Genomic DNA, 6,662 nt, shown 5'->3' with positions numbered 1-6,662 from the left:
CATGTTCAGGTGTTCTTTGTGTGAAAACTCAGAGATTTCAGGTATCAGAAGGTGGTTTTCAACTTTCTTTGTTAACTTTCTGCCTCAACTTTAAACTAAATTTACTTGACTAACCCCGCCCTCTGGACTTCCAGTAAGCTGTGTTCCTATTGGCTGTCCAGGTGGCTGCTTGGTGTTATCAGGAACACCTGAGCAGCTCACTGCCTTCCTGCTGTATGTGGCTGCAGACAAACATTTCCTCTGCTTCTCTTCACCACAGAACTGGGTTTGGCTCTGTTGCTTTAGTCTGTTCTTTAGGCGTTGGCTTGCAGCTTCCAGCAGTAAAATCGTCTTTAATGTGTTTCTTGGTGTGTTTTAGGGCTTTGTACTGGATAGTTGTCTTGGTAAATGTGGTTCTTTAGCCACAGTTAGCACATGGTGCTAATGTGTGCAGTGATTAGTGGATTTGGTGCAGCTGAGTTGTGTCATTATCTTGGCTGTAGTGAGTCTTTAGAGGTTTCTGGTCAGACACATTCTGTATTCTTGTTTGTGAACAACGTTGGTTGTCCAGAAGGTAAGAGTTCCTGTCCTGATTCTCTGTTCTCAGAGGTTCTCTGGTAGGCTGCAGGAGACGTTAGCGTTTGGGTTGTGCTAGTTTGGTTTTTGTACGGTTTCATTTGGACGACTATCTTGAGGCCCCTCCATGTGGTTTAGTGAGGTTTTCTGGAACAGTTCTACAAAGCAACCTGCAGCAGAAGAGACTTTTAGAGTTTTTAGGAAGTTCTGGAGAGCAGACTTTAGAGCAGCAGAAACATTTGTCAGTAGTTTGAGCAGGAGAAGGTGAGCTTCAGAGTTGAAATGAGACAGAAACCTTCTTGACCCGTGTGGTGAGGTCCTGTACCAAGAGTTTGAGCAGGTTGTGAAGAGTCTGTAGTTCTTTGGTCTGAAAGCACAACAAGAGTCGACTAATTAAAGGAGAAAACAGGAGATATTGTTGGTTCTTCTGTCGCTCTGCAGTTTCCTTAGACTGAATATCAAGTTTATATTTTAAATGATTTACCATGTGAGCCCAAGAAGACTTCAATAAACTCCCTCCATCCCCTGGACACAACAGATTTTATTACCATGTTAAATCTTTTTTTTTTTTTTTTTTTGTTAAATGTTTTTGAGTTTTAATCATAGTTTTAGCATAGTTTTTTCTCTTTGCTTGTTTAATTTTGTCATCTGTGTGGAAGGTGCTAAACAAATAAAGTTGAATTGATAAACAGAATAATTGACTAACTCATGATTGTGACAACAGAAGCATTTTTGTTGTGATTTAAGGGTTTGTTTCATTTTTAAGGTTGGGGTTAAAATCTTGACAGAAAAAGAAGATTAAAGAAATAAACTACATAACAAAAAGCAATTAAATCAAAGGGAAAAAAAATCATACAATAAAACTTTTAAAAAGTTTTATTATTAAAAAGATTTAAGAAATTTAAGATGTAATTTTCTAATGAAACATTAAATTTTTTAATTAAATGTTTTGTCTTTTTAAAGGTTTAATAAACTAATTAAATGTTTTGCATTTTTTAAGATGTTTAATATTCTTCTTGTTTAATTGTATTTTTTAAATGTTTAATTATGGAAAATATTTTATCTGTAATTTTTAATATTTGTATTTTAAAAATTTTGTTTAATTTCATAATGACGTGTATTGTATCTTGTTGAATCTCATTCAATATTTTGTCTGTTTAATATAATTTAATTATATTTAATGTTTAACTCTATTAAACAGACAAAATATTGAATAGATTATTAAACCTTTAAAAAGAAAACATTTAATTAAAAAATTTAATGTTTCATTAGAAAATTACATCTTAAAGACAATAAAACTTCAAATAGGAATTAAACAGAAAATACAATGAAGCATTTAAAAAGAAAATTAAACATTAAAAGGTGGTAAAACATTTAAAAAGAAAAACCTTAAAGATTTAATCAAAACATTAAATATTGGGAAATGAAAAAAACTCAAACAAGCCGATAAAACATTTGAAAAAACAAACATTAAAAAGACGAAACATTTGGAAATCAAATCAGACATTAGAAAAGAATAAAAGGTGAGAAAAGAGCAAAACTAAACGTTTGAGAGGAATCAAACTAAAGACAAAACATTTGAAAAGACACCAGTTAGACTTTAGAAGATCAAATTAAACAGAAGAGACAATAAAACGATCAAAAAGAGCAAAAACAGATAAAGGTTTTAAAGTGTTTTCTAGTCTGAAACGAAAACATCAAGTTGTTTCTTCAAACATTTCCTCTTTCTATGTTCTTGGTTTGATTGTGGACAGATTTACTAAGAACTCATTTCAGAAAACTGCTTTCCAGATAAAGTCTACTAGTAGTTGAAGGCATTTATCAAACTAATGTTACCTTCTGATCTCCACAAACTTTACTGTTCAGTGAAGAGAATCAAAGTTTGTTGAGGATTTCTAAAAAACCCACAGGTCAAGGTCTGAGAAGAACTCAGATGGATGGTCTAAATGTGAAATCAAGACTCATGGTCACAAGTTTTAAGGCTTCTGTTAACCAGAAAGTTCAAACTAACAGAGAAGTACTGAGAAACTTTTAAAATTTCAGTCCTCAGACTGTCTGAAGGTTCAAACTAACAGAGAACTACTCAGGAACTTAGAAGATATCAGTCCTTGGACTGTCTGAAAGTTCAATCTAACAGAGAACTACTGTGGGACTTAGAAAATTTCAGCCCTCAGACTGTGTGAAAGCTCAGGTCCTGAGGACTCGGGAGGTGTGGAGGCTTTGGAAAGTCTTGGAACTGAGGGTTCCACCCTCCAGCACAAAGGCTGAAGTCCAACCTCCTGAGAAAAACGGTCGAGTCGAGACTCGAGTTAAAAAAAAACTCGAAAACGACAAAAAATAGATGATAAATGCGCAAAAAAAAGAAGAATTAGTATCTGAGCGAATAGCTCAGGGGATAAGAAGACAGACTACCAACTGGAAGGTCGCAGGTTCAAGACCCACCACCGGCAATTTTCTTTCTTTGTCTTTGTCAGGATTTTGATAAAAATTTAAGAAGGGTCTGGTCTTGAACCAGCGACCTGCAGCTCCACAGGCAAATCCTTAACTCACTGAGCTACAGATCAGATGAAAAGAAATAAATTCGTCGTCCCTTTGGCATCGTAGTTCCTGAAGTGACCACATGGGCAGAGCCAAGGCGGAGTCTGGGTGGAGTCAGGGCGGAGAGTAGGCGGGGAGGTGGGTGGCGGCCTCCCCCCTCTACTCCCCCACCTCCCCCCACTACCCACCACACCTTCCCCCGCCCGACGAGTTCTTCGAGTCTCCACGAGTTCTTCGAGTCTCCACGGGTTTTCCCGAGTTTCTGGAGTTTCCACGAGGTCGGAGGCAGAACAAGTTGTCATGAAGAGATGTTGAAGTCGGCCAAGATGGACTGACTTTTTACAGCCACTAGAAGGAAGACGACTAGAAGAGCAGGTCTTTAACCACCATCCATAAAATCCATGGAGTCAGCTCCAGAGAAATGAAAGGTCAACTTTTATCAACCTCCATCCAGATGTTCAACTTGATATCTTTACGTTGACATTTTTAGCACCACAAACCTTGAGTATCACACTTTATTATCATTTATTAGGACTTTAATCGAATCCACCAGCAGATTTCGTTTTTGTTGACAAACTTTCTTCTTGTCATCGTGAGACTGCAGTATTTAAAACTGTTCCTTCTATTTGACCTCATGTTTATTAGTTTTAGTGGAGAAAGTTATTTTAGTTGTCGATTAGTCTCTTAAAAACCAAATATTAAATTGGATTAGTCAAGAGGTTTAAATTTTTTACTTTGTCATATTTTAAATATGACAAAAAATATAAAAATAAAGTCTTGAGACAATTTGACCTGTATTTGGCGTTATATAAATAAAATTGAATTCAAATTGTATGTATCTTGTAATGTTGGAGTAATTCAGGCATATATGTTGGAAAACACATTTTCTTTGTCCATTAATCTGTTGATTGTTTTCTCCAGTAATTCATTTCTTGTTTTGGTTTATAAAATGTCAAACCCAAATATATTCAGTTTACTGTCATAAAAACCAAAAAGATTTACATTCATGATGCAGGAATCAGGCAGTTTTTCACTTTTTGTCTTAGTTTAGTCAGAAAGATAGTTGATAATGTGTGAATTGTTGCAGCTTGTGAGCCGTAGAAGGTTTTAATCTTTGGGGCCGAGTGTCAGAAAACATTTACAAACAAACATCAACAAAACACTCAACAAAGATTTGAACATCATTAAAAGGAAATCCAACATTTGCATGACAATGTCTAATTAAAGGACATTTTTTTCCAACATAAATCTGTGATATTCATCCTCTGGAGCTTTCTCTTCACATCGTATTCCACCTGGACTGGTTTGGTCGGGAGCATGTGCAACAAACATTTGAAAAACTGCACTTTAACATCAATGAATGACACTGAAGTTTAATCTCTACATAAATGAGACGGAGTCTGGATGTGCTGCTCTGTCATTAACTCCTACGTTTAGGGAAAGTTCAAACAAAAGAGGACAGTTCAGATAAGACTTGAGAATGAGCTTATTTTGAACAAACATCTCAGACTTTCTGAGCTTCAGCACCTACAGCAAGATATTTTAACAACAATCAACTCAAGAGATCCAGAAGTTGGAGAGAGTTAGCTTTAGCTGAGCCAAAGAACATGTGGGATGCTAACCTAGCAAACATTTCAGACTTTTCTCTGTGAATTCTGAGAAATGATTTCCTATTTAATGACAGAGCTACACATCTTAACTCAGTCTCATGAATACAGACTCTAATTCAGCGTCATCCATCCATATTAAAGTGCAGTTACCCAAAATGTTTGTTGCATGAGCTCCAACAAAACCTGTCCAGGTAGAAGGCCACTTTGACAAACAGGAAGTGGACGATTCCAAGCAGATTTATACAAGGGGGAACCGGACTGTACTAAGTGTGGTCGAGTATAAAGGGGTGTTTTGTGGGTTTTTAAGGCTGATAATGATTATTAGTGAGACATTTGGAGTATATTCATTTGGATATTCATTTGCAGTAAATGAAAGTATTTAAAATCTTGGAGTTAAACTTACAAGAAGACAAACTTTAACAGAAAACTTTGTTGATACGTTTTTGTTTTGTTTACAGATGTTAAGTTAAAGGAGTTTTATTCGTGACATATAACCAATCAAATCACTCCAGAGGACAGAGCGACCACAGGTAGATAAAGGTTCAGAGCCAAAGTCGCGCCATTTTTAAATGTATTTATTACCGTAAATGATTAAAAAATAAAATACTGATAATCAGTAAATCAGTCAGCCCACAATTACTACAATTCTACAATGTATGTCTCTTTCCTTTGACTTGTTATTTGTACAATATACGATGTATATGATGGCGTTTTTTCATACCAAAGGCTATACTATGATGTTTTCTAAGAGACATACTCTGGTTGTTCTAGCTGTGGGCCACTGCACTCCTCCTCTGTTGTTTTCTGGATTGTACTCAGCTGCATGCCTTCGTCCACCCGGCCTCCGTTGACTCGTCCCGCCTGCCGTCTCTGGAGCTGAAGCTGGATTGGAACAGACCAAAGTACAGTCCAATCACGATGCCAGCTGCCTCTCAAAAGGCTCCTTCATCTGGTGGAACTTCTTCTGAAGGGAAGCTGAGCTGGCCAGGCAGAACTTTGGAGATGTGTTCCAGTGGTTGGTGGATGTGTGGGGAGACAGAGAGGGACCTTTGACTTGTTCAGAAAGGAAAACAGGAAACCCATTGGTAGTTTTAGTTTAGGGTGCTACTGCGGTGTGTTTTTGGGCTTGAAGAGGTGAACAGGAAGAGGTTTTTTTTGTATTGATTATCTTTTACTTTGTTCCTGGTTGGAATGCCCATCAATGTCAACATGAAGTTCACTGTTAGTTCTGTTTATTTATTTTTATTTTACTAACACCCATTTGCTTTTAACCCCCTCACGTCGTGTTGTTGTAAACTTCCTCTTTCAAATAAATACTCGTCTAACCCTCTGGAAACCAGTGTTGGGATTGTTTTGGTGTTGCTCCTCACCTACTTAAGACAGCCAGGACAAAACAACGTTTTGTGGAACGACATGCTAAACTATGACGTTTTTAGAGCCACATGCTATACTATGACGTTTTTTGAGCCACATGTTATACTATGACGTTTTTAGAGCGACATGCTATACAATGACGTTTTTAGAGCGACATGCTACACTATGACGTTTTTAGACCAAAGGCTATACTCTGACGTTTTTTTGGACGACATGCTATACTGTGACAATTTTAAAGAGACATACTATACTATGACATTTTTAGAATGTCATGCTATACTATGATATTTTGTTGAACGACATGCTATACTATGACGTTTGTTGGAGCAAAGGCTATACAATGACATTTTTAGAGCGACATGCTATACAGTGACATTTTTTGAGCGACATGCTATACAGTGATGTTTTTTGAGCGACATACTATACTATGACATTTTTAGAGTGGCATGCTATACTATGATATTTTGTTGAACGACATGCTATACTATGACGTTTGTTGGACCAAAAGCTATACTATGACATTTTTTGAGCGACATGCTATACTAACAACGTTTTTAATGCGACATGCTATACTATGACGTTTTT

The 6,662-nt window shown here is 36.6% G+C and overlaps 1 long non-coding RNA gene across 1 annotated transcript in view; it reads right to left on the bottom strand.

Moving 5' to 3' along the window:
- Positions 1–5,262: 5,262 nt before the first annotated feature.
- The window catches only part of LOC129348572 (uncharacterized), a 5,375-nt gene continuing 3,975 nt past the window's right edge, over positions 5,263–6,662 (bottom strand). Inside the window, exon 2 of the long non-coding RNA XR_008601166.1 lies at positions 5,263–5,750. This is a non-coding gene — a long non-coding RNA (uncharacterized LOC129348572). The remainder of the gene's footprint in view (positions 5,751–6,662) is intronic.

The sequence above is a fragment of the Amphiprion ocellaris genome, chromosome 3 (assembly GCF_022539595.1).
Source record: "Amphiprion ocellaris isolate individual 3 ecotype Okinawa chromosome 3, ASM2253959v1, whole genome shotgun sequence".
Lineage (NCBI taxonomy): Eukaryota > Metazoa > Chordata > Actinopteri > Pomacentridae > Amphiprion > Amphiprion ocellaris.
Note: the sequence above shows the minus strand (reverse complement) of the source record. Positions and strands in the feature narration are given on the sequence as shown.